Source organism: Carettochelys insculpta, chromosome 2 (assembly GCF_033958435.1).
Source record: "Carettochelys insculpta isolate YL-2023 chromosome 2, ASM3395843v1, whole genome shotgun sequence".
NCBI classification, from domain to species: Eukaryota; Metazoa; Chordata; order Testudines; family Carettochelyidae; genus Carettochelys; species Carettochelys insculpta.
Genome location: NC_134138.1, coordinates 143,867,817 through 143,895,393, shown reverse-complemented (window position 1 = coordinate 143,895,393; position 27,577 = coordinate 143,867,817). Strand labels below are relative to the sequence as shown.

General features: G+C 42.1%; 1 protein-coding gene across 6 annotated transcripts in view; it reads right to left on the bottom strand.

Annotated features, from left to right (window-relative positions):
- Positions 1-27,577, bottom strand: part of CDH18 (cadherin 18) — a 1,028,199-nt gene that overhangs the window by 891,030 nt on the left and 109,592 nt on the right. The window contains exon 2 of one of the 6 annotated variants that reach the window (XM_074987814.1): positions 11,991-12,116. The exons of the other annotated variants lie outside the window; for them this stretch is intronic. The gene's annotated coding sequence lies outside the window, so the exon portion shown is untranslated. The remainder of the gene's footprint in view (positions 1-11,990; positions 12,117-27,577) is intronic. 6 annotated transcript variants of the gene reach the window in all.

The following is a 27,577-nucleotide window of genomic DNA, read 5'->3' as shown; positions in this document are numbered from 1 at the left end:
TAATCAAGGCAATGCTCAGAGTGAAGGAATTAAAGAAAACATGCTCACACAAGAGTCATAAGAGAGAAAAATTGCCTAGGAGAGTAATCTTTTAAATTGTCCAGACAGAATATACTATCAGCATGGATTGAGAGGACAGATTTTTTGGTGTCATACTCTAGGAAAAATGTGGTAAATACTAGAGAGTCCAGAAGAGAGAAACGAAACCTGCTTATGAGGACTTTTTTTTTTTTTAAGCTAGATATCCTTAGCCCTAAGAAAAAAAGTTGTGGGTGGAGGTGGCAGGAGGATCGGTCTTCAAATATATTAAGTGGCTAGTGGTCAATTGCTGTCCTTGTCCACTGAAGGTTGGGCCCAAATTTCAACACCTTCTTCGCTGTCTTCTTCCACCCATATTTTGCCATCTAACTCAGCACAGACTGTAACACATTCTAACACTTTTCTGAATGTCTGTCCCTTCTAGAACTTTATCTCGTCCCCAGTGTTCTGGTTTAATCAAGCTCTTACTTTCATCTTCCTTCCTTACGAGTGCCACCACCACCCAGTAACATAGGAACATCACTGACCTTTCTTTGCTCCAAGAAACAAGAAGCTGTCTCACATCCAGAGTAAGCAACATTCTAAGAGCTAAGCAGCATCAAAATGCTCTTCCTGACAGAAAAGACAGCTTGAGAACATACACATAAGCAACTGAAGACCTAAACCTGGCGTTGGCAACCTGCGGCTCCAGAGCCACATGCATCTCTTTAAGGAGTCATGTGCAGCTCAGGACACTGCCACCGCTGACTCCTCTGTGGCTCCCTGCCCCACCACCTCTGAAACAATAGAACTAAATTTGGTCAGTTTAATGGCTGGCAGGACAGTGGGAGGGATCTGGCAGTTAAACCAACTGATTTTTTTTTTCAGAGGTGGCAGCACAGGAAGCTGCAGAGAGCCCCTCACTCATCCCTCTACTCAACTGGCCACACCCCTTCAGTGGGCGTGGCTGAAACACCTACAAGCCAACTTTCTTCCTCTGAGTGCATGTGGTCCCCCAGCGTAGGCTCCCCAGCCAGCACCATGGATGGGTTAGTTCCAGGAGCCAGTTTCAGGCTGGGGCAGGTTAATCCTGAGGATGGGATGGTGGGTTTGGGGCTGAAAGGGATTAAGCCTGGGGATGGCGGTAAAGCAGGGGGATTGGGGGTGTATTTGGGGGCTGAAGGCTGAGGCGGTTAAAGCCTGGAGATAGGGGAGCTGGGGCTCAGAGGATTTAATCCTGGGCATGGGGGGTTGTGGCTGAGAGGGGTTAAACCCGGGGATGGAGGGGGTTGTGGGATGGGGGTAAAGCTTTGGGATAAGGGGGCAGATTTAGGGGCTGGGGGCTGAGGGCACAGGTGGGTAAAGCCTGAGATGGGGGGGTTGGTTTGGAGGTTGGGGGGGTAGAGCCAGAGAATAGGGGGGCATGGAGGGTTGAAGTGAACATTGTTCCTTCCTGCTTAAGAGCTTACACCCAAGTGTAGCATTTTCCTTGTCCTCATTTGCTCTCCAGTTAAACTTTCTAACTGTACAAATCATTGGGTTCACTGTTCTTAAAATGGGGGATACAAAAAGTACAGTTGGACATTTTTTATTAAGGACCATCTCATATTCACATTCACTGTGGCTCTTGAAGTATTGATTTTGTAACTGAATTTGAAAAAAAAAAGACTCTTCTCACTATTTTGTTGCAGAACCCTCAGTTAAAGTGTGAGAATCAGTTAAGCTTCACTATACAACTATAATGCAATTCTTTTCCTCTTGGTGTTAGCATGCAAAAGAGAGCTGTAGCCTATTGATGAATCAAACTTTCACATCTGACATGACATATAACTGAACAAAGCAGCCAAAAGGTAGCGCTTTAAAGACTAACAAAAAGATATATTCGATGATGAGCTTTCGTGAGATAGACCCGCTTCTTCTGATCTGACAATAGATAACTATCTCATAGTAACAGAGAGGTAGCTGTGTTAGTCTGTACACCAACAGATCTGAAGAAGTGGGTCTGTCCCATGAAAGCTCATCACTGAAGAAATAATTTTGTTAGTCTTTAAAGTGCTACATTTCTGCTGCTTGGTTTTGTTGGAGTACAGACTAACATGGCAACCTCTCTGTTACTATGACATGTAACTGTATGCAGCATTGTTAGAGCTATGTTTGCATCTGGATATTAGAGGAACAAAGTGGCTAGGGTGATATAATTTATTGGAACAACCTCTACTGATGAAAGAGACAAGATTGTCAATACAACCCACAAACTGCGGTAACGACATTTATACACAGTGTCATCTGAAAACTCAATTTGCTGGTTAGTGTTGTCCTGACAAAAATATGTGAGGCAAATTTGTATGTAAAATTATAAAAATTCCTGCATGGTGTTATTAACACATGCTCCACATCCTAGTTGAGAATGAGGTATTGTAAAGGCACCCAAGGTGGCAGGGCAGGAGTGACACAGGTGATCATTAGTTGGAAATGTATGCTGGTATGTCACTGTGAGATAATATTCTGTACTGGACCAACTTCTGTTGGTGAGAGAGATTAGCTTTTGAGTTTACACAGAGCTCTTCTTCAGGTCTGGAAAATGTTTTCAATGTTCTTCTTTTGGGCAAAGAACAGAAAGATTTGTGATGGGGAAGCATGAAAGCATAAGCAGGGAGGAAGACTTAAACAAAAAGCATGTCTTACCCTTCACCTTCTTAATGCAAATATTTCCAGTGGGAGGAGAAAACCCACAGCAAGGTTTGTAAAACTAGCTGTGCTATAGATACAGATTATTAGAAAGTACATGAGAAACTGATTAGTAAAGACTAAGAAAGCCTCTACATCTATTTACTCCATTGCTATTCTGCCAACAGCACTATGATGTAGAACACTAGACAGACCATCCAGCTGTGAACATCTGCAAGGGCATTTCCTACATTGTAATGCTGCTGTTTTATGTAGGATTGGTGTCTAATAGTAAGGGTGAGTATACACTTGTGTTCCTGTTTCTAAAGACATATGCAGATAAGGTAAACCAAAAATGCAAATGAGGTAGGTATTTGTATATTTGGTATCTCATTTGCATATGCTAATTTCAGAAGAGCTTCTTTCAAAAGAAGAAAGCCAGTGCAGACACTGCTCTTTCGAAAGTAAACCCCATCTTCGAAAGAATCCTTCTTCCCTTTAAATAAAGAACAGCAGCTACAGTGGCTTTCTTCGTTCGAAAGAAGCTCTTTCGAAATTAGAATATGCAAATGAGATCGAATATGCAAATTTATACTTCATTTACATTTTCAATTTACCTCATTTGCATACCTCGTTCAAAAGAGGAATGCTAGTGTAAACACACCCTAAATGAACATCTGTTAAAAAAACAGGTATGTAATTGAACTTCAGTAGATATATTTTGATGGGTCACCAAATGTTAACACCTATCCCAAATTACAAGAGCACTTATCAGCTACAAATCTCATGTGCTGGCACAAATGTGGTCTAGTATATACTTTTTAGACTTCTGCCAAGCACTCAACCAGATACCTCGGTAGTTCTGTAGGTAGCCTGTCAGATACTGCCAAAATCCAGCAAATTGGCAAAAACCCTATGAACTCCCAGAATGTTGGAATCCAGTGCTATCCAGTAGATGCTCTTGTAGAGGCATGATTAAATGTGTTATCTAAAATGTGTTTATTTACTGACAACAGAAATGTTGGGCCAAATTAATCCCTAGTGTTATGCTATTGAGCAGAACAGAATTACACTAGGGATAATTATGATGTCCCTTGTTTCTTCATACCAGGTCCTTCGTACGTTTTATTTTTTTAATAGCTCTAAATCTCATAACGTATCAGTAATTCAGAAAAGGAAATGAGAATTTACCTCATGGTTTCAAAAAAAATCTAAATTTCGTCTCATAATTCATGTTGGAAACCAACAGAGACCAGAACATACATTTAATCAAATATTACGTATTCTGGTTCCATTTTTATGCATAAATCGAGGGCTATAAATGCGAAACACGAAAGGCATTTTTATCTGAACCCTGTCAAACAGTGGATTTTATAATGTTGACAGTAGCAACTTTTTTTGTTCCACATGATGAAAGGAAAATTAAACCTTGATTCGGCAGGGTGCTGGACTTGATGGCTTCTTAGATCTCTTCCAGCTCTATTGTTCTATGATTCTATATCATAATATCATCAGAACCAGGTGATGTATCATCAAGTTAGAATTTAAATTTTGAATAAAGGCCACTGTGGAAGCACCGTGTCTTTAGATCGAATTCATTAGCCTCCAGAAGCGTCCTGTATGTATCCCACAAAGCTACGTGGTTACCCGCCATGTATGGCTGCTTCTCTTTCCACTGCTCTCCATCATGGTGTGCAGGAAGTAGGTCACAGGAAGCTGGCAAATTTTTTATTGAATATGAATTTGAATTCATCAGCACCAAGGTATGCAAATATAAAGAGCCCACACAATGAAACAATTCTTTTACCCATTGCATCACACTGCATTCGCAGCCATCTCACCTCATCGGTACCAGTTTCATCGGTAGGCAGCTCATGCAATCATGAGCACTCAGGGTAGTGATCTGCCTAGTAGTTCTCAAGATCACAAGAGAGCTCCAGCTTGGACCCATCAGGAGATTCTGGATCTTCTTTATGTTTGGAAAGATGAATCAGTGGCGAGGAGACTTATGGTGGCCAAGAGAAATGTCATAATCTATGATCACCTGTCATATGATGTGACTGCCAGAGGTGACTCCCGGGACTGTACGCAATGCCAGGTGAAGGTGAAAGAACTCCAGCAGGCCTATTACAGAGTCTGGGAAACCAATCTATGGTCAGGGTCATCTCCACATACCTGCCTCTATTACAAACAGCTGCATGTGCTGATGGGGGACGACCCCACCATAGAGCCCACTATTAATTACAACACTTATGGAGGCCCTGGTCTGGAGTCCAGGGTGATTCAAGAGGAGCTGGGAGCCCAGGAGAAAGAGGCCAGTGGAGAGGAGGAAGGGGCCAATGAGCAGGGGCCTGAGGAATTTCTTCCCGATACCCTGGATCTCTTTACCCTAGAGCTGGAACAGGTCTTTTCTATGCTGGTCCCTGATCTACCCTGGTCCCTCACTTGGAGGAGGCAGGGCCCTGCCTGTGAGATCCAGAGTTGTCGCAGTAGTAGTATGGGTGGCAATGGGGGACTAAGTCTGCTTTGGAAAGTGAGACTGGTGAATACTCATATTGACATCCTCTGTTCTGCTGTGGATACTTCCCTAGGTGGAAGCCTGGTCAGCATCTGCTGCTCTCCTCTCTCTTCAGAATCGGGAGGTATATGTATTTGGGAAGGGGGCATAAATGAATATGGGCACAAAGAAAGGAGCCCAATCAAACAAGTTGGAAAACCACTGATTTAGACCAAATTGCTACCAATTACACCAGGACTGATTTGGGCACAATTTATATATTTTGGGCAATATTTTCTGCTGGTCTTGGGGCATGAAGCCAAGAAACAAGCAACTAGCAAGGTAAGAGCAAAACAACCAGGTCAACCCCACAATGGTACAATACAACACAAATTCAGTGACACCAAAGCCAAAATGCTGTGCTACACTAACACTGTAAACACGGCCCCATGCACGCAGAAGTAATGATAATGAAAGAGAAAGTAGTCAGGGAAGGAATGTAACAATTTAAAAGGATCCCTTTCAAGACTGCAAAATGGCAGGAGAACCATGGACTAGAAGGCAGCTCTAATCACTGCAGCAGCACACCGACAGTACAAATATATGCATAGTGCCATGAGCCATAGCTTTGTATCGGGCAGTGTGGAGGTACAGGGCTCCCAAACAATGTGCACATCAAGGTAAATGATGGCCTGAAATACAGCGAACTGGCAAATGTGAAGGTGAAGTCTCACTGAAGTAGTGCATGATTAGGCTCAGGAAAGAAAATGAGACAAGTGAGGGTACATGGAAGTTCAGGAGTAGGGCATACTGCCAAATGGCATGTCAGATGAGTGCAATAATCAAGCAGTGCCGTGTAAAGAGAAGACAGTTTGTTATGTCTGTGTTACATTCCTAGCGATTGCAGTTTAACAGTATGTACAATATTCATAACCCACATAGAAAAGAGTCAAGTAATCTAAAGGGGCTATATTCAGAGTCACTCTTAGAACAATGACTGTCTTCAAAGAGACAAGAGAATCAAACACATCCCCCAACCCTGTATCCATCTGGAAGGAGGTCACAATCATATTTAATAATCTGATATTACTGAGGATGGTAATATGTCATTGGGATGCCGAGGAAGGTAAGCAATTTAATTATCTCCTGCCACTCTAGTTTCTCAAAAGAAACAAGAGAATTAGGTTAACAAAAGGCAAATAGGAAACTATAAACTTTCCCATTTCCTCTCTATTAATAGTTGCAACGAGGATATTGAGATTATAATAGGCATATGCCTGCTCTTGCTGTATTTTTTATTAGTTTGACATACACTTATTTATTAGTTGAACATAAGTAAATGGTGTATGATGTTGCTCTTTTAATAAATATCAGAAAACTCACTAGAAGTAGTTATGCTGGGGACCAACGACTGGCTAAGTAGCAGTGGAGCAGAAAAAGACCTGCTGATTACAGTGGATAAGAGGCTGGACTGTTAGTCAACAGTGTGCCCTTGTATCCAATAAGGCTAATGGCATATTGGGGTGCATGAGGAGAAGCATTTCCAGAAGATCTAGAGAAGTTATTATTCCCCAACATTCAGCACTTGTGAGGCCACATCTGGAGTATTGCATCCAGTTCTCCCCGCAACCCACACATACACACTCCACCTCACAGTACAGAAAGGATGTGCATGCATTGGAGTGGGTCCAGCGGAGGGCAATGAAAATAATTATGGGTCTGGAGCACATGATCTATAAGGAGAGGCTGAGAGATTTGGGCTTATTTACTTTACAAAAGAGAAGATTGAGGGGCAATTTGATAGCAGCCTTTAACTTTCTAAAGCAGGGTTCTAAAGCGGGTGGAGAGAGACTGTTCTCAGTAGTGATGGGTGGCAGAACAAGGAGCAATAATCTAAAGTTACAGACAGTTTGGTGTAGATTGGATATTAGGAAAACCTATTTCACCAGGAAGGTGGTGAAGCACTGGAATGTGTTACAGAGAGAGGTGGTGGAATCTCCATCACTAGAGGTTTTTAAGTCCTGGCTTGACAAAGTCAAGGCTGGGATGATTTAGTTGGGGTTGATCCTGCTTTAGGCTGGCAGCTGGGACTAGATAACCTCCTGAGGTCCCTTCCCACCCTAGAATTCTATGATTCTATGAAAGGGCTGGCAGTGAAATTAAGGAACTGGAAGTTTAGATGAACCCGTAATCCATGGTTTCTGCAGAGGGAAGTCGTGTCTAACTAATCTATTAGAATTCTTTGAAGGGGTTAATAAACATGCGGGCAAGGGGCACCCAGTGGACATAATATACCTAGATTTCCAGAAAGCCTTTGACACGGTCCCACACCAAAGGCTTTTATGTAAATTAGGTGGTCACGGGATAGGAGGAAAGATCCTTTCATGGATCGGGAATTGGTTAAAAGACAGAAAACAAAGGGTGGGAATAAATGGTAAATTTTCACAATGGAGGAGGGTAACTAGTGGTGTTCCCCAGGGGTCAGTCCTGGGACCGATCCTGTTCAACTTGTTCATCAATGATCTAGAAAATGAGGTAAGCAGTGAGGTGGCAACGTTTGCAGATGACACCAAGTTGTTCAGGACAGTCAAAAGCAAAAGGGATTGTGAAGAACTACAAAAAGATCTCAGCAAACTGAGTGATTGGGCAGCAAAATGGCAAATGAAATTTAATGTGGGTAAGTGTAAGGTAATGCATGTTGGAAAAAATAGCCCAAATTACACATACTACATGATGGGGTCAAATTTAGCTACGACAGATCAGGAAAGGGATCTTGGAGTTATAGTGGATAGTTCTCTGAAGACATCCACGCAGTGTGCAGCGGCAGTTAGTAAGGCAAATAGGATGTTAGGAATTATTAAAAAAGGGATCGATAATAAGACAAAAGATATCATACTTCCCCTATATAAAACTATGGTACGCCCACATCTTGAGTACTGCGTGCAGATGTGGTCTCCTCACCTCAAAAAAGATATATTGGCATTAGAAAAGGTTCAGAAAAGGGCGACTAAGATGATTAGGGGCTTGGAACGGGTCCCATATGGGGAGAGGCTAGAGAGACTGGGACTTTCAGTTTGGAAAAGAGGCGATTGAGGGGCGATATGATAGAGGTATATAAAATCATGAATGGTGTGGAGAAAGTGAATATAGAAAAATTATTTACCTTTTCCCATAATACAAGAACTAGGGGACACCAAATGAAATTGACGGGTAGTAGGTTCAAAACTAATAAAAGGAAATTTTTCTTCACACAGCGCACAGTCAACCTGTGGAACTCCTTGCCCGAGGAGGCTGTGAAGGCCAGGACTCTCTTAGGGTTTAAAAAAGAGCTTGATAAATTTTTGCAGGTTAGGTCCATAAATGGCTATTAGCCAGGGATAAAGTATGGTGCCCTAGCCTTCTGAACAAGGGCAGGAGATGGATGGCAGGAGATAAATCACTTGATCATTGTCTTCTGTTCTCCTTCTCTGGGGCACCTGGCATTGGCCACCGTCGGCAGATGGGATGCTGGGCTGGATGGACCTTTGGTCTGACCCAGTATGGCCATTCTTATGTTCTTATGTTCTTAAACCAGGAATCTGGGGAAAGGAGTCAGAATGCAGGGAACTGAGAAGAAATGCTACTAATGTCTCTGAGCCACATTTTCATTAAGAAGGAAGGATAGGTTAGAAGAAGGGGCCAAATCCCTGGGAAGGGATTGTAGTGCTCTTGCTGCCATAGTGAGTATAGGTAGACCAATCCTTGCTACCGCACCATGCCTGTACCCCTATAACCTTTGGGGTTGCATCCCTTGGAGGACGTGGCTTGGGGCAAGGGATGCTATGGGCTGAGAGGGTGGGAACAAGAAGAGGTTCAGGGTATGCCCCCCCCGCTCCAGGCTGCACAGTCCCCTGGACCTGATAGTGAAACTGGTCAGACTCTTGATGACCACAAGATTTACACCCCTGTTAAAGACTGTAGCTAATCACCCCTCAACCATCTTCTTCCATTAAACCTATCATTTCAAGGATTTATAGCATTTTGTGAAAGACTTTGTTTAGCCTTGTTTTGCAAGTGTATGTTTATACATATATGTCCTGTTTGAATATGTATTTTGCCATTATAATGAGTAAGCTTGTAAATGATTCATCTGAATCAGGAAACTAAATCTCTAATGGAGAGTTTGTCTGAGAGTTTTTCCTCTTATAAAATGGTTGTGATGTAAGATGTAACATTTATTATGAATTGGGTGGGCATTCATGGTGAGAGAGCTCAGTTTTCATTTGTCAGTTTGACATTTGCAAAATTGATTTGTGTTGACATTTAGAGTACTTCTATTGTAGTACAGGCCCTCGTTTGACATTAAAAAAAACTAAATTACATGAGTTATTCTTAAAAGCCTCTCATAGAATATTGTCTTCTGTCTTGTAAAATAACACAGCTATTCTTCAAGTGCCAGGCAGATTCCAGAGAGAGTCAATAGGGTCAATGATTGGCACAGAATTCAAGTCGTCAGACAAAAGTTATCCAGTGCTAGCTTAAGCCATTGAGCTTCCTTTTCTTCTTGAAGTGACTGAGTAAAAGGACAATAGAAGCGCTGAAATCTTCCCTCAAATTAAGTGTATGCCTCAATAACTTCATAAAGGAGTTGCATAAATGCATTGGAACACAACTTTCAGAATTTCTGACAGTCTTTACTTTTCCTTGCTTCTATATGAAATGAAGTAAAAGACAGGGCTGAAGTCTACTCGTAAATTTAGTAGATACAATGAGGATATTGAGTTTATAATAGGCATATGCCTGATCTTGCTGCATTTTTCATTAGTTTGATATAAGTTTATCTATTAGTTGGACATAAGTAAATGGCCTATCAGGTTGCTATTTTAATAAGTAGCAGAAAATTCAATAGAAGTAGTTATGCTGGGGACCGACTGGCTAAGGAGCAGTGCAGCAGAAAAAGACCTGGTGATTACAGTGGATAAGAGGCTGGATATGAGTCAACAGTGTGCCCTTGTAGCCAAGAAGGCTAGTGGCATATTAGGGTGCATTAGGATGAGCATTTCCCAATGATCTGGAGAAGTTATTATTCCCCTGCATTCCGCACTGGTGAGGCCTTATCTGAAGTATTGCATCCAGTTTTACCCCTCCCACTCCACCCACAGTAGAGAAAATATGTGGATGCCTTGGAGTGGGTCCAGCACAGGCCAACAAAAATGATCAGGGGGCTAGAGCACATGACCTATGAGGAGAGGCTGAGAGATTTAAGCTTATTTAGTTTGCAGAAGAGAAGATTGAGGGGCAATTTGAAAGCAACTTGATTCACTATGGCTACGTCCACACAACAGTCACCTTTCAAAAGGAGAATGCAAATAAGCAAATCTGAAATGCAAATGAAGTTCCAATTTACATATCTCATGCTTCATTTGCATAATGATATTTTTGAAAGAGAGTCTTTCAAAAGAAAAACAGCAGTGTACATGGGTTTCTTTCAAAATAAAACACCATTTTCGACAGTACCCTTCTTCCCGAAAAAAAATTAGGAAAAAGGATGTTTTTAAAAATGGGGTTTTATTTTGAAAGAACCCTGATTAACCATCTGTTTTTCTTTTGAAAGACTCTTTTTCGAAAATGTGATTATACAAATGAAGTGTGAGATATGTAAATTGGTGCTTCATTTGCATTTCTGATTTGCCTCCTTTGTATCCCCCTTTCAAAAGGGGACTGTAGTGTAGACGTAGGTTATAACTTCTTCAGTATCTGTCAATTTGAATGTGACTAAAATGTACATGTGCAATTAATTATGTAGATGTTTTAGTTCGTGTTGTGTTACTAGAGCATCATGTATGACAAACTATAGTTCTTGTGTTTGGCTGAGTTGCACACAGTACCAGATCCAAGGCAGAGAACAAAGATGGATTTAGGCTACCTTTGGGGAATCATGACTGTATAGTTAGAGCAGATTTTGGGGCTGATCAAGCATACATCTAGAACCCCAAGGGCAGGCAGCAACAAGGAAGCATAAGAGTCCAGGGCTCTGAAAGTATACTTGGTTTCTCCCAGTAGCATCCCCTCTGCTGCTTCAAGACAAGGTGGGCAGATTGGAGTTCCTGCAGCAGCTTCATACCAAAGGATGCTCCATATTTGACGGGAATTGCAGATAAGGCTTTTTCACTTAATTTCTAGCACTTCTGCAGCAGAATCAGGCCTATATTACTCTTTATCCTTTTGTATCTGTGTATCCATTGAATGCCAGTCAATATCTTTTCTATATCTTTGACTCTGATATTTTATGGCAGTGAACTACATAAAGTTAATTATGCAGTGTATATAACTCATTTTCATTTATTAATCTCCTATGTAAATTAAACAGCCCAGTTCCTCTCAATGTTGTTTCATATGCTTGTCTTCCCACAACATTAATCATTTTTGAAGTCTTTTTCTGAATACCTTTCTCTCTTTTATAAAACTAGGACACCATATATGAACTCAGTATTGAAGATGATGCCATACCATCAAGTCCTATTATAACATTTCAGTTTTTTTCAGAATTACTTTTTATTCCACTGTACATTCTTTTTCTTCTTTGACTATTGCTGACAATGTCTGGATCTTTTTTTTTTTCAAAGTAGCTGCAACTAAATTACATTTAGAACCTAGCAATATTTATAGTTAACAGAAATTATTTCTTTTAGTTTCAATTGCCTTCAATTTCTCAAGACCCAGTGACATTTGTCTGTGGGCTGACAATGTATCTAGTTTTGTGAGGTCCCTCTGAAATTCCACATTCATTTTTAGCTTTGAACATATTAAATAATATTGTATTACTTACATATTTTGTTCAACTTAATTTTCATTCCCTTTTTTCCAGGAGTATATGAAAAAAGATACATCTTTGTGGAAATCTTGTGACACATCACAGTTAAATGTTTAACATGTTCACAATCACCTTTGTTTTCTGTAATATAACCAGAAAAAAAAAAAACCATAGAGGGCCTGTTAAAGTTAGCTTATCTTCCCTGTCCCAGGTGTATGTCTCCCTACTCTGACATGCTGGTCAGAGAAAAATTAAAAAAAAAAAAGATCAAGTCTTCCTACAGTGTGATTCTTACCACACTGGTAGTAGTAATTGCCTGGCATCTAGAAATTACTACAGTTTTATATACAGCTATTCCAGGAGTTAAATGCGATTATGGTGGTTCTGCTTATTAAAATATTCTGGGTATTTAGTTGGTCATCGCTTGACAGGAGCCAACAATAGTTCATTCCTAATATTTTAAAACACCATAGTAGCATAGTAGAAATGTTTCATATAATTACAATGGAGGAAGGGATTGTGTCTTGTAAACAAATGAACATATGGTATAATTTTGTTAAAATAACAAGTTGTCTTGCAGCACCTTAGAGACTAACAAGTCTATTTAAATAGTTACAGGATCACTATTTACCTGCAATATAAAAATAGCCGTACCATACCCATAGGTACCGTAGTTTCCTCATTGAAGAAAAAAGAAAACAAGTGTAACACTTTAGACAACACCCTATAGGAATTAGGTAAGTGCTAACGCTCACCACCTTATGAGATCAAATATCATGTTCAGCTGTGAGCAATACACACATTGGCTATCCATTTATTGTTGAATTATATGGTATTCATGTTCCAGCAAATAAGGGAAGTTACATATGGTGATGGGTTGGATCACAGAGGTCTCCTGGAGTCTGTCACCTGGTGTACTCATCATACTACTGAGCCCTCTGCAAAACCCCACCACCCTGTCCTGCTGGGTGAGAAGCTCTGGTCTCCCCCAGAAAAGGCACAGACCTGGGGTGAGAGTCCTCAGCACAGTGACACAGATGCTGTCGATGGCTCTGTTAGAGTTCACGTATAAAGAAAATTGACTCAGAACACTACTCAGCAAAAACTCCTAGGCAAGTTCAAAAACTCTTTTTATCTACATCTACGCTACAAGATAAATTTAAATTTAAGGCAGTTAGCTGGATATTACAACATCACTGTCTTAACTGTACATATCATTAACTTGATTCAGGGAGCACTAATATAGATATCATAATATCGTCAACATTGGCTGGGTGTAGCATGAAGTTCAAATTTCAAGGTCTGAATGAAGGCCATTGTGGAACAGCCATGTCTTAAAATCAAGTGTATTAGCCTTCAGAAGTGTACTGAATGTATCCCACAAAGTTAAAGGTTACCTGTAAGTTAAGGAAGTATAAATTGGATACATGGACTGTAAGATGGATAGAAAGCTGGCTTGACAGATGGGCCCAATGAGTAGTTGTCAATGGCTCAATGTCTGCTTGGTGATTGCTTTCAAGTGGCATGCCCCAGTAATGGTTCTAGGGCCCATACTGTTCAACATCTTTATTAATGACCTGTATGAGGGGATGGATTGCACCATCGGCAAATTTGCAGATGACACTAATGTAGGGGGTCAGGTAGACACACTGGAAGGTAGGGATGGGGTCCAGAATGACCTGGACATATTGGAGGATTGATGAGGTTCAGTGGGGAGAAGTGCAGAGTACTGCACTTGAGATGGAAGAATCCCAAGCATTGTTACAGGCTGGGGACTGAACAGTACAGCAGTACAGCAGAAAAAGACCTGGGGATTACAGTGGATGAGAGGCTTCATATGAGTCACCAGCATGCTGTTGTAGTCAAAAAGGCTAATGGTATATTGGGGTGCATTCAGAGAAGCATTTCCAGCAGATCTAGAGAAGTTATTATTCCCCTCTACTCAGCACTGGTGAGGCCACATCTGGAGTATTGTATCCAGTTTGGGCCCCCCAGTATAGAAAGGATGTAAACTTATTGGAGGGAGGGTCAGTGGAGGGCAACAAAAACCATTAAGGGGTTGGAGCACATGACCTATGAGGAGAGGCGGAGAGATTTGGGCTTATTTAGTTTGCAGAAAAGAGTGAGGGGCAATTTGATTGCAGTTTTTAACTTCCTGAAAGGGGGCTCTAAAGAGGATGAAGAGAGACTGTTCTCAGTGATGACAGATGGCAGAAAAAGTAGCAATGGTCTGAAGTTACATAGGGAGTGGTGATGTTTGGATATTAGGAAAAAAAATCTATTTTACAAGGAGGGTGATGAAGCACTGGAATGTGTCACTAAGACAGGTGGTGGAATCTCCCTCCCTAGAGGTTTTTAAGTCCTGCCTTGACATAGTCATGCCTGGGATGTTTTAGTTGGGGTTGATTCTGCTTTGGGCAGGGGGGTGGATTTGGCGACCTCCTAAGGTCCCTTCCAGCCCTGGGATTCTATGATTCTATGATATCTGCTGTGTATGGCTGCTTCCAACTCTGCAGCTCTCCAAGTGGGCAGAAAGTAGGTCACAAGATGTCTGTGAATTTGAATTCCTCACCATCAAGCCCAGAAAATATAAGGGGAGCCCAGATTCAATAACTTCTTTTACACATTGTATCACACCACTAGCCATTGTATTTGCACCAGGAGCCATCTCGTAGATAGCTATCTCTTGCAATCATGAGCACTGAGGGCAGTTGTTTGCTTAGTTCTCAGGGGTGCAAGAGATCCAGCATAGAGACACCAGGAGATTATGGATTTCCTTGCATTCTGGGGAGATGAATCAGTGGCAAGCAGACTTAGAGTCTCCAAGACAAATGCAGAACTATTTGAGAAGTTGTTGAGTGGGATGATTGCCAGAAGTCACTCCCAGGACTCTACGCAATGCCAGGTGAAGGTCAAAGAACTCTGGCAGGCCTATCACAGAGTCTGAGAAACCAACCGGCAGTCTGGGTCATCCCCAAAGACCTGCTGCTATTATGAACAGTGCATGTGCTCCTTAGGGCATGTTGCCCACTCTGAATTTCAGCACTTCTGGAGGCCCTGTTCTGGAGTCTGGGGTGAGTCAAGAAGAGCTGGCGTAAAGAGGCAATGGGGTGACCAGCACTGGCTCAAGGAAGCTCTTCCAGGCAGCCCAGAGCTCTTCACAATAGACCTCAAGCAATTCCCCCTTCTGCTGGTCCGCTTTACGCAGGTCCCCCCTACACCAGTCCCCCCAGACAGGCCCCTTCTGTGCTGGTTCCCAAGCTGCCAGGGCCCAGCTGTTCATAGTGACTATTTTTTTATGAATCCTAGAAGTGGGTTGTGCCTGGGTATAGGCATAGATTTGGGTATGTGTATGGGCTTTCTATCAATCTATGCCCCTCTGAACAGCATTTTAATGTTTCTGGGGATGGATCGCTTAACCTTTTTGGAGATCTTCTCAGAGGTCTCATCCAGGTACTCTTTTATTTTTTGCACAAGGTTTTTGGGCAGGCCTGACTTATTTCTGCTTCCACGGTGGCACACCTTGCCATGCCAGGTAACCAGATAGTGATCTGATATTATGGCACCACACAGCATTTTGGCACATTTTCTAGGCTTGTGCTTACACAAGGATGAGCATCTCTTCTTTTTCATTCTCCGTTATTCTTAGGAGGGTGATGTCTTCTTTGGCAACATAAAGAAGCATGGGAATTTGGATTGGATTTCTCTGCAATGTTCCCTGCCCTTTTACATTTCCCTGGAGCACTTTGCCACACCATGTGGCTGGTGGGTACCCTGTCTTCCTCCCTCCATGAGGCGTGTAGGTGCTTTGTCTTCCCCACTGCATATGGCTGGCAGGTTCTCCAGGCCTTCTCCCCTTCCATTTCCTTCACTCCCCCCCCCAACACACACACATTTCCTTTCACTTTACAGGGGTCGCTCGCCTCCCAGCCATCCATGCAGATGGAATCAAATCCTTCTCCCTTGCAATGTGGCTGCCAGGCTCTGCAGACCCTGGTGCCACGCACGAGCATGTCCAGCACAGGCAGATTTTCCTTGAGGAGGATTCCTCCAGGGAATGGCCAAAAAAGCTTTTCCCTCTGCTCCAGGACACTGGCCTGCTTCCTGTGCTTTGCTCTCCCCCCACACCCACACTTTTAAAGCAGACAGTAGCTTACCATGTCCACGATCAAATGGTGTGCTGGCTTGTGCAATGCACAGTTTGAATCCTTGTCATCCTTAAGAAGCCGTAAGTGGCCTTGAAAAAAGGAAGTTTCGCTGATTGTAAAGACAGAAACCCATTCTTTCCATTGGTACGCACTTTGTGTGAATTGTATCTCAGTTTTTACCTTCACTTTCCAGCAGGCATTCCCGGCATGGGAGACAGGGCAAGGAAGCACAGTACATGGAGCAGGCTCATGCAGAAATTGTGGAGAGCAAAAGGGACACAACACAGTGGCAGCAGACTGTGCTTGAGTTCAAGATAGAGCAAACAGCGCACCTGAGGGAGGACACAGTGAAGCGCATTACAGTAATGGGCAACCAAACTGAGGTCCTGTGCTCCATGCTGGAGCTGCAGAGGGACTCCCTATGGATCACTTCAGGCTCTGCTCCCTGCTGCCTGGCCTCCCCTGAATACAGGTTGCCCACACCCTGTTGTTGCAGTTCCTGAATTTGGGGTGAGAGTGCAGGCCAGTCTGCCAAGAGCCACTGAACTGCCACCAGCCTTGATACCTCTTCTTTTCCATTCTGCTTAACCCTCTTCCCTCCAAATAAACTTATTCATTTGATAACAACCATGGTGTGATTTTTGGATACCCACGTGTGGTGGAGTGGGGTGCACGAATCACTGCAGAGGCTCATGGTGGACTGTTGCCCAATGCTATGCCAAGGTCTGCAGAGGACTCATGGAACAGGGACCTGGGGCAGGGATGGAGACGGACAATAGCACAACTGCCCACCGCTACACCAAGGTCCTTGGAAGACTTGCAGCAGATGACTTGGGCAAGGGTGGAGAGGGCCGAGAGCTCAGTTGCCCACCACTACACCAAGGTCCACAGTGAATTTATGGCAGAGGTACTCAGGTGGGAGTGGAGAGGGCTGATAGCACAGCTGCCCACTGCTATGCCAAGGTCCACAGAGGACTCGCGGCAGGCAGAAATGGGTGCTGGTAGCACAGCTGCCCATGTTTTTTTAAACGTAGCTCTGCCTTTACATCCATTTTTCTTCTCACAACTTTAACCCCTCCCGCCCACCAAGTAACAGCATTTTTTCTGTGAAAGTCACAGTCTGATTTATTGGTTCACATTTGGTGGGGAGAAAAAATCATTTTGAGAAGTGGAGGCTCGTATTACAAAAGTGAAATACAGCATCATCATGGGTCTGGCAGACCATTCATGAAGCTATGTTTCAAGCTTTCCTGACTGCCACTATCTCCACATGATTATTGGAGAATGGCCTTGTAGGCAGCTGCGAATAAGTCCTGCTCTTGGCATCAGCCTCTGCACTCCAGGCACTCATGACATTTTCCCATCTGGAATCACAAATATACAAAATACAGAATGATGTAATCACAGTGGGGACATTAGTTGCACAAAGGTCCAAACAGGACACTAAGCACCTGAACCTCGCTTTTAAATGGCCAAAGGTGCATTCCACCACCATTCTGCACCTTGCTGAGTCTTTGATTTAAGTTATCCTTGGAGTGGTATGAGGTTCCTGTGCATGGCTTCATGAGGGAAGGAAGCAGAGGGAAGCAGCGTCACCCAGTATCACTATAGGCATCTCCACATCTCCAATCTTGATTTTCTGGTCTGGAAAAAAAGGCCCATCCAGAAGCTTTTGATACAGTCCAGGATTTTTGAAGATCATGGAGAAGTATCCCTTTCTGTTTATGTACTCAGAGGCCAGGTGGTCCAGGACCATGATGGGGATGTATGTGCCATCTACTGCCCCACTGTAATTAGGTAATCCCATGGCAGCAAAGACATGCACTATGGCTTGTACATCTCCCATGGTCATGGTCTTCCTCAGGAGATGCTGACAGATTGCATTGGCTACCTGCATCACCACAGCCCCTCACTGTAGGTCTGCCCACCCTGAATTGATTTGCCACAGACTGGTAACTCTCGGGCATTGCAAACTTCCACAGAGCAATTGCCACTCACTTCTGAACTGTTAAAGCCGCCCTCATTCTCGTGTTGCTGTACTTCAGGTCAGGGATCAGCAAATGACAAAGTTCCATGAAAGTGCACTTGCAGGTGCAAAACTTTTGCACCCACTGCTGGTCTTCCCAGGACTCCAAAACAATGTGGTCCAACCAGTGTGTGCTGGTTCAATGAGCCCCAAACCGCTGCTCCTCTGTCAGCAATGCATTCAGGGCAGCCAGCATGTCTGAGCTGTTGGACTGCAGTGAGCAATTTTCTCTTCAGAATCTTTTCATCTCCTCAACCGCCATCTCCCTTTGTAGTCGAAAGTAAAAGTGCATGCCATTCTGGGAAGTTGCAGTAACAGTCTGTGCAATAACTTGAAGCATTTGAGGATCCATGCTTGTGCTAGTGCTGTGCCAGAGCAAATGGCACGACCTCCCACTCCCGATTTTGTGCAGTAAGTGGGTGCTTTGCATTCTGGGATAGTGACATCAAACACCCACAAGGAACTGCAGCAATTTTTTTCCCCCACAACTGTGTGGTACAAAACCCCTGCAATGCAACAGAGCTAGGGCACTGTAGGGTAGGTACCCCCAAGACAATGCTCACACAGTCAGACTTGGATAAAACAATGGAGATGCAGTAACTCAACATGGAGAAATGGTGGGTTGAATTTCCGAGACATCTGAGGACACTTACATTCAAATTCATAAGAATGAGTTTACAATTTTACCTCATAGTGTAGCTATAGCCTAGGTGGGAGCCTGTTCTTACAGTTATGTTAATTGTAGTGTGTGTTCATACACATCAATCTCAATCTGATTTCACCTCAGTCCATAACAAGGTTTAGCTTAGCTCAGAAGACTTATTACATAATGACGTAATAATAGGGTTATAATATTTTTCATTGTTGACTCCAAAGGAAATTGTTAGGCTAAGAATCCCATTCTCCAGCTGTATCAATCCACTTGCAACACAGCAACTTTGTTGCAAAAATAAAATAAGACTAAACTTATATTAACTCAGCAGTTAGAAGCTAAGTTAATATTAATAAGCACATTAGTTTTCTGTTAAGTCTTTATAAAATTTTATATTAAGCCAGATCTTAAAATATTATTCCGAAAAAATAAAATCAGTCTAGTTTATATAATTTTGGAGAACTGATTTTTAGTATCATAAATGCTAATAAACTATTTTGAAGTGATGGGATGTGATAGCTATTGAGCTGATTTATTTGAATCTGCAATTTAATACAACTACGTAGACATGTCAAACCAAGGGCATCTTAATGTTTATACATAAGAAGGGTAAGCCAATATTTAATTAAAACACTTCTGCTGGGGGAGGATTCTAACAGAGGTGTTTTAAGTTGCTTTGAAACTTTTTCTGTTTGCATTTTTCTCTTACACAGTAGAATAATAGCCACATTTCAGGGAGAAAACAATTATCATCTGTAAGGTGATAAAATTAAGAGGAGTATCAGCACAGAACATCTAAGACTTCAGGGGCATCTTCTTAAATATCAGTGGATATACATTTAAAATAATCAAATATTTGCCCCAAAATATTTTAGTCAAAGATGTGCCTTTTGTTTTTTGTTTAAAAAATACAATTTGTGATGTTCACTAATGGAAATGTAAGAATTCAGGAGTATCAGCAGAACTTCCAATATTGTGATTCCTAATATGTTTCCATATTGATCCTGCAGACGGCGCAGCAGTACCACCATTTTCTCAGCATGCTAAGAAATCCATAAACATTCACAATGTTCCAAATTATGCACTATTGGTTTCCTTGCCATTTCCATTTCCAGTGACTAATGAACATCAAGAGCTAGGGAATAATTTAAAAGTGCACAGGTAATTACTGGAAAGTAAACTGAATTATTAGGCTGTGACTTATTACACACTGAGAACAATGTCAGTACATGATTTCCATTGCTATTTGAGATTCATAGTCACTTTATCACAAAATCAATAAGATCTTGCAATTTCTTAGAGCTGGGCAAATTTGGGTTCTCTGATATCATTAAGTTTATATGGATAATATTACAATTACATCTGCAAAAACCTTCCTTATTCAGAAGACATTTTGCTTCATATTAATGAATGGATAATAGCTGAAGATTAGGCAAAATAACTTTCAGGAACATAGGTGCTGGATTTGCAAAATATTCATCTGACCTTGTGCTCTTTACATTTACTCAGAGTACGAAGTGTTAGCACACTGGGTCAAAAACCTGTCCACCTGAGGTTACTTATAAGAATGTGTATTTTAAAAGCCATATCACTACTTATGTGTGCACAAAGCTCTCACTCAGAGACATTAAGATTATACTAGTCACAACTTGGCTATATTTTGTTCCTTTGTTGAATGTCTTAAATCAACACAGTGTTCCAGTATGTTCAGAAGTGACTGATTCGGTCAGGGGTTCCAAACTTCATTGTTCTGAAACCCTCTTCTGAAAACGAAAAAATTACCACAGAATACTAGGAAGGGGATAGAAGCCAGAGGCTGCCTGAATCCCGCTGCCCTGGATGGGGAGTGGGGATCAAAGCCTGAGCCCCAGTACCCCAGGCAGGGAGGCTAAAGGCAAACTCCAGGGCTTCATCCTGGACAGGGGTCTTGTAACCTTAGCTTTGCCACCCAAGGTTGATGCTGAAGAACCAGGTTTAGACTCGGCCCTGGGTGGTGAAGCTTGAGCTTGGACTTTGGCCCTAAATTCCAACCAGTCCAATGCCAGCCATGGTGACCCATTAAAATGGAGTCATGACTGACTTTGGGGTCCCAACCCACAGTTTGAGAACAAGTAAATTAGCAGATTGCCAGATAATTTACTGTGGAAATATATCTCAACTGACTGGAAGGAATAAAAAAAAATCTTTGTACAATCAGGATTATATTACACTCCTAAAATGGATTCAATTCCAAATATGCATTTGTTTCTGATCCCAGCACTCTAATGAGAGCTAAATTCCTTTTGTCAAAATACAACCAAACAGAAGAACTAAGCTCTGTTGAGAGTACCAGCACATGGGATAAAATTCTGCTCTTTATTACAAATTCATAATGAATGGACTGAAGGAGTAATAGTATTTGTGGTGGGGTAGACTAACCTTTCAGGATTTAGTGCAGAAACAAGCCTGACAGATGGTGCCCCATACGAATTGGTCCATGAGCATTCACCTTATTTCAACCCTGGCTATGTCTACACTAGAAGCGTCTGTCTACAGATGTTACTGTTGGAAGAGCTGTTCTGACGAAACTTCTCATGACAACTCGCATTTATACATAAAAGCGCATCGATCTTTTGATCTGCTCTGTCGAAAAAGCCCTCCCCCCCCCAGCCCCCGAGCTTCTACTCAGCTTTTGATGCACAGTTTCTGTCAACAAAATGCATCTTGTGTGTAGATGCTTCACGAGTTTTGATGACAAAACCCCAGTTTTGTCTACAAAACTCTCTAATGTTGACATAGGCCCTGTGATTACTATAGAAATTAATCCAGAGTCAATAGGGTGACATATGCTGAAACTGACATTCTTTGATTGAAAATTAGAATTTAAATAATGTGCTAGTAGTAGTAATAGTAGTAGTAGTAATGTGACCTAATTAGGGAGCTGAGATATCACCCTGGTATTACACAAGTAAATTTTCTAACCTGCATAAATATAAGGGTGAGTGCCCTAGAGTTTAGACTAATTGAGTTTCTCTTGCTATAAATCACCACTCTTCTACAGTGGTTCCCAACTTTTTCAATAACACAGCACGTTTCAATGAGACAAATAATTCCATACCACAAACACTTTTTTCAGCAGAATTGATTGTTCATAAACATCACACTTACTTGCATTTACTATGGTTACAGTTTTATAAGAGAGGTTTACCGGACAGTAATGTATACAACAAGCTAAACAAGGATCAAATGCATTAATGTTTTAAATCCACCACAGAATACACTGTTTTACACAGTGAGCACAGACACGTTTTCAAAGTCTGCCCAATGCTGTGCTAGGGATGTTGTGTAACCAGTAACCATTGAATGCAGGCTCCCCTCCCCACCAGCCCATTGGAGCCAGGATGTGTCATTTAAACTGCATCCCAGCTCTAACAGGCTCCTGCCCTCCCTGTGTCCACTTGCCACAGCCAGGAGTGGGCGTAGGCCCCCACCAGCTTGTTCAGGCCAGGAAGCAGCATTTCAGCTGCCTCTTGCCTCAAATGAGATCCTGAGGGGTGGGTATTTCCCTTCACAGTGGCTCTTTGCAGAATGGAATCTGATGGATCCCATGCCAGCTGGGACTCAGGCAGGCTTGGTGCTTGAGCTCCAGCTTGTATGGGGCCTCCCTCCCTGGAGGAGCTCTGCAAAAATCCACGGCAAGGGGAAATTGATGAATTTTCATGGCACACTTAAGCAGTTCTCACACCACATCAGTGCGCTGTGGCACAACAGTTGAAAACCACTGGTCTACGATATATTTGAGAGAGGTCGTGTGTCTGTTTGTTCAAGAATGCCTCTTAACTGGCAAGAGCTAGGACCATCACATTTGGAATGCTGTTTCCTCTGTTATAACTTAATGCAAAGTAGGGGTTTGGTTGTGCAAGGACAAAGAGGTATGCCTGGAATGGGACTGCGTCTCAGAAAACCATACAGAAAAGAGACAGAACCATCAGGGACCATCTGGGACTGCCCCAGACCAGAGTCTTTGACACCCGCCCCCTCAACCTTTGGAGAGGGCAGATAAGGCTGAAGATCGCCCTCACCCCCAATTCATATAGGAACATTCCTGGCAGTTGTCCTTCATCAGTGAGTGAAGGGGAAGTACACACTTTGCTGGATTCCTTACTGTGCCTGGACACTATGGGGTGCAGATGAACCTGGACTTGTCCCAGCAAGGGGACATTCACCCTTCTTCTGTCTGTGCCCACTAGAGCTGCAGCAGCCAAGTAGAGTCTTTTCTCACCTGGCCTTCAGCTGCTCTGGTGAGAGAGAGATGGGCTGGTCCTGTCTCCGCACAGCACCCTTCATCCTCAGCCCCACCCTGGAGCAAGGATTTAAATGAAGCATATACCTTTAAAGTTTACTTTCCAAAAACAAAACTCATAAAAAAATGAGTTAAGGACACAAACAATACCAGGTAAATCTTCTAGTCAAGATTATAAAGGAACGGAGTGTCTGAGATCATAGGGGCTATGTCTGCACTACCCCCCCACTTTCGAAAGGGGGATACTAATGAGACACTTTGGGATGTGCTAATGGGGCACTGAAATGAATATGCAGTGCCTCATTAGCATAATGGCTGCCATGGCACTTCCAAAGTGCCGGTTTCAATCACATGCGGCTCGTCTACACGGGTTCCTTTTTGAAAGGATCCCACACACGTCAAAATCCCCTTATTCCTATAACCTCATTAGCATATCCCAACGTGTCTCTTTAGCATCCCCCTTTTGAAAGTGGGGGCTGGTGTAGACATAGCCAGATAGACAAGTTGGTGGTAGGCATCACCTTTTTGTTGACTTTTGCCAACAAACTGAAAGAAACAGTATCCAAGGAGACATCTGAGATTTTTGCAGTGTGTCATTGAGAAGAAATCTGGTTTTAGTTAAAACTCATATGACCAAGCACAGAACTTGGCACATGCAGACATATCTCCAAACACAGTAACAAGAATGTCCAACACAAACTTTTCAGGTGACTCTATATTAATGATGCTTTGAAAACAAATACAACTCCCCCAGCCTTAAACTCTTTGTATGAATTAGAAAACTAAACATCATTTACTGATGTTTTAAAAATTTTAGCAAGCGTCAACATCCTTCAATTGTTGTAATACTTTAAGCCAGATGTATAGTGAAATTAAAATACCCTCCATTCCCCTTCCACCCACCCTCTGCCACAAATTGTAAAGTAGCTTGTGCAATAAAAAGAGTTAAATGTAAAAGTTTTGACCAGTTCTGCAATATGTATCTGTTACATGTAGGTATACCACCACCATCTCAGCCTTACATACTATTGCATATCTCTGAAAAGGTGTGTATTTTGTTTCTTTCAGTATGGCTATAGGAAAATTGTATAAATATGTATATGGAAGAACACCTGACAGTATCAGAGGGGTAGCCGTGTTAGTCTGGATCTGCAAAAGCAACGAGGGGTCCTGTGGCACCTTATAGACTAACAGATATGTATGAGCATAAGCTTTCATGGGCAAAGACCCACTCCGTCAGATGCTCATACATTTCTGTTAGTCTATAAGATGCCACAGGACCCCTCGCTACCTGACAGTAATGCTTTAAAATGAAACCTAAAATAACTCTCTGCAGAAATTCCATCCAAGGTCACTTCTGCTCCCATGTCAGCCCTATTAGGGCGCTAATTCTGGATTCAAAACCATCTTTCACCATTAGCTCATTTACATAAATATATATTTGGTTTCCAAAAATGCAGCAATTAAAATGTGAATGAATATTTACAGTAAACTCTTTCTTATCTGGCATTCGATTATCCAGAAATCTCAAATAACCAGCATTACATCCATAAGTAAATTTTAGTTAGGTTTTCCATAAGTACAGTACAGTGAAAGTAAATACAAATAAATACGGTGTAAGTTTACAGTGTACAATACTGTTGTTGGTAAATAAAGTATTGTGCATACATTTTTGTTTTTCTTAATATCTAAACTTGTTTTTTTTAGCGTTATGAATTGCTAGGTATATTTGCTAGAATATTTGAATATCTAGCAACCTCCTGGTCCTGTGGCTGTAGATATGAAAGAATTTACTGTACTGTCAGTGTTATATGGAACGTTAGTATGGTATAAACAGCCAAATGGGTGAAGCAAAGAAAGAAAAACCTCAGCATAATCTTATGACTGGAGGATCATCACTATCCAGTTTCTGTAGACAATGAATACAGATTAATCAATGGAGGAGAATAAGATCCTGGAATGCAACTCAGTCTTAATTTTCCATCTGAATAAGTGGTCACTTTTTGAGATCCCCATGAATGCATAACATCGTAGACAACCATGACAGAGGCTAATGGAAACTAAGTGTTTTATCCCCTGGTTTTGCAGTGGAAAAATAATGAACAAAGTGGGGGCTACCACACTGAAATAATATAAAAAATATTGACTTACCAGTTTGGGCGAGTTATAATTATTCCCTTATGGCTAATCAGCGTATTGGGGCTGATTTTGCTTCACTGAACTTGATGGCAAAATGCTAAATTATTTTGAAGAGAACAGAAATAAAACCCTGAGATCTTCTCTACTGGGAGTTCTCTCTTGGGAGTACAATACAGTAGCACAAACTAGGAAGTCTTTAGAGAACGTTGGGGATAACTTCCTGGTACAAGTGCTGAAGAAACCAACCAGCAGCCATGTACACCTTCACATGCTGCTCACAAACAGGGAGGAACTAGCAGGAAGAGGAGAAGTATGCAGCAACCTGGGCTAGAGCGATCATGAGATAATAGATTTCTGGGTCCTGATGAAATGATCCTGACAAAACAAAGGAAGATGAGCAGTGAAATACACACGCTGGACTACAGAAGAGCAGATTTTTACACGCACAAGGAACAGATGGGCAGGATCACCTGGGGAGCTAATATGAAGGGGAAAGGAGTTCAGGAGCAGTGACAGTATGTTAAAAATTCCTTATTGAAGGCACAGGAACAAACCATCCCGATGCACAGTAAGAAAAGCAAATATGGCAGGCAACCAGCTTGGTTTACCAGGGAAATCCTTAGCAACCTTAAACTCATAAAGTCTGTTTATAAGAAGTGGAAACTTGGACAGATGAGTAAGGAGTATAAAGATGTGGCTGGAGAATGCTAGCAAGGAATCTGAAGGGCAACAAGGAGGGTATTTACAAACACGTTAACCATAAAAGGGTCATCAGGGAGGGTGTGGGGCCGTTACTGGATGAGGGAGGTAACCTGGTTACTGATGATGTCGGAAAGGCTGAAGTACTCAAGTCTTTTTTTGCCTTTCTTCATGGACAAGATCAGCTCCCAGGTTACTGCATTAGGAAATGCAATATGTGAAGGAGCTGGGCAGCCCTCGGTGGGAAAAGAACAGGTTAATAGCTATTTAGAAAAGCTAGGCATGCACAAACCCATGGGTCCAGATTTAATACATCTAAGGGTACTGAGGGCATTGACAAATGTAATTGCTGAGCCTTTGGCCATTATCTTTGAAAACTTGTGGAGACCAGGAGAGGTCTTGGATGACTGGAAAAAAAGGCAAATATGGGATCCATCTTTAAAATAGGAAAGAAGGACAATCCAGGGGATGATGGGCCAGTCACTCTTACCTCAGTCTCCCTTACTGCAGGGAAAATCATGGAGGGGATCCACTTGAAAGAGGGGAAAGTGATCAGGAGTTTTTAACATGGAGTCATCAAGGGCAATTCATACATGACCAATCTGATTAGGTTCTGTAATGAGGAAATGGGCTCTGTGGATATGGGGAAGTCAGTGGATGTGATGTACCTTGACTCTAGCGAAGCTTTGGATACAGTCTCAGACTATTCTTGCCTGTAAATTAAGGAAGTATGGATTATATAAATTGGCCGTAAGATGGATAGAAAGCTGGGTAGTTGGTTGGGGCCAACAGGTAGTGATCAATGGCACTATGTCTGTTTGGCAGTCAGTTTCAAGTGGAGTGCCCCAACGATCAATTCTAGGGTCGGTATTGTTCAATATCTGTATTGATGACTTGGGTGAGGGAATGGATTGCACCCTCAGGAAATCTGAAGATGGCACTAAGCTGGGAGACAGGTAGATATGTTGGGAGGTAGGGATAGGGTGCAGAGTGACCTAGATAAATTGGAGGATAGAGCCAAAAAAAAAATCTGATGAGGTTCAACAAAGACAAGTGCAGAGACCTGCCTTTAGGATGGAAGAATCCCAAGCATTATTACACGCTGGGGACCAACTGGCTAAATTCTGCATCTCACACAGCCATCTATAGAAGTGATGATGAAAATTAAACAAACACACACCTTCATATGAATGGTACTGATTGTGATTTGGTAGCATTACACCTATTTTATGGATATACAAATGACAGTCAAACCCATGTGAGTGTTGAAAATTGGGCCCACAAGATGATATTGCAGCCATCACTGCTGCAAAGCCTGAAGAGAAAATAGTAAATATATGTATTCAGGGGAAGTGTGCATATGATTAGCATCTTTTTGACAGATAATGGGTCTGAATCTCCCTGACACAATTCAAAATGAGACAAGCAGGAAGAATTACTGCAGCCATTTTTCATGATCAATAATTCATTCTTTTTCTTAGGTACACTGACTTTCCAAAGTAAGCTTTTGCTCATTAGAAAATAAAAGTGAGCCTATTAAATAATAATTCCAAGATGCTCCTTCTGGCAGACAAGCTTTGCAAACAAACTAAAATGGCTGACAAACTGCATGCTTTCAGATGCACCAGGTTCTTCTTTTTAGTCTTTTCTAGTCAC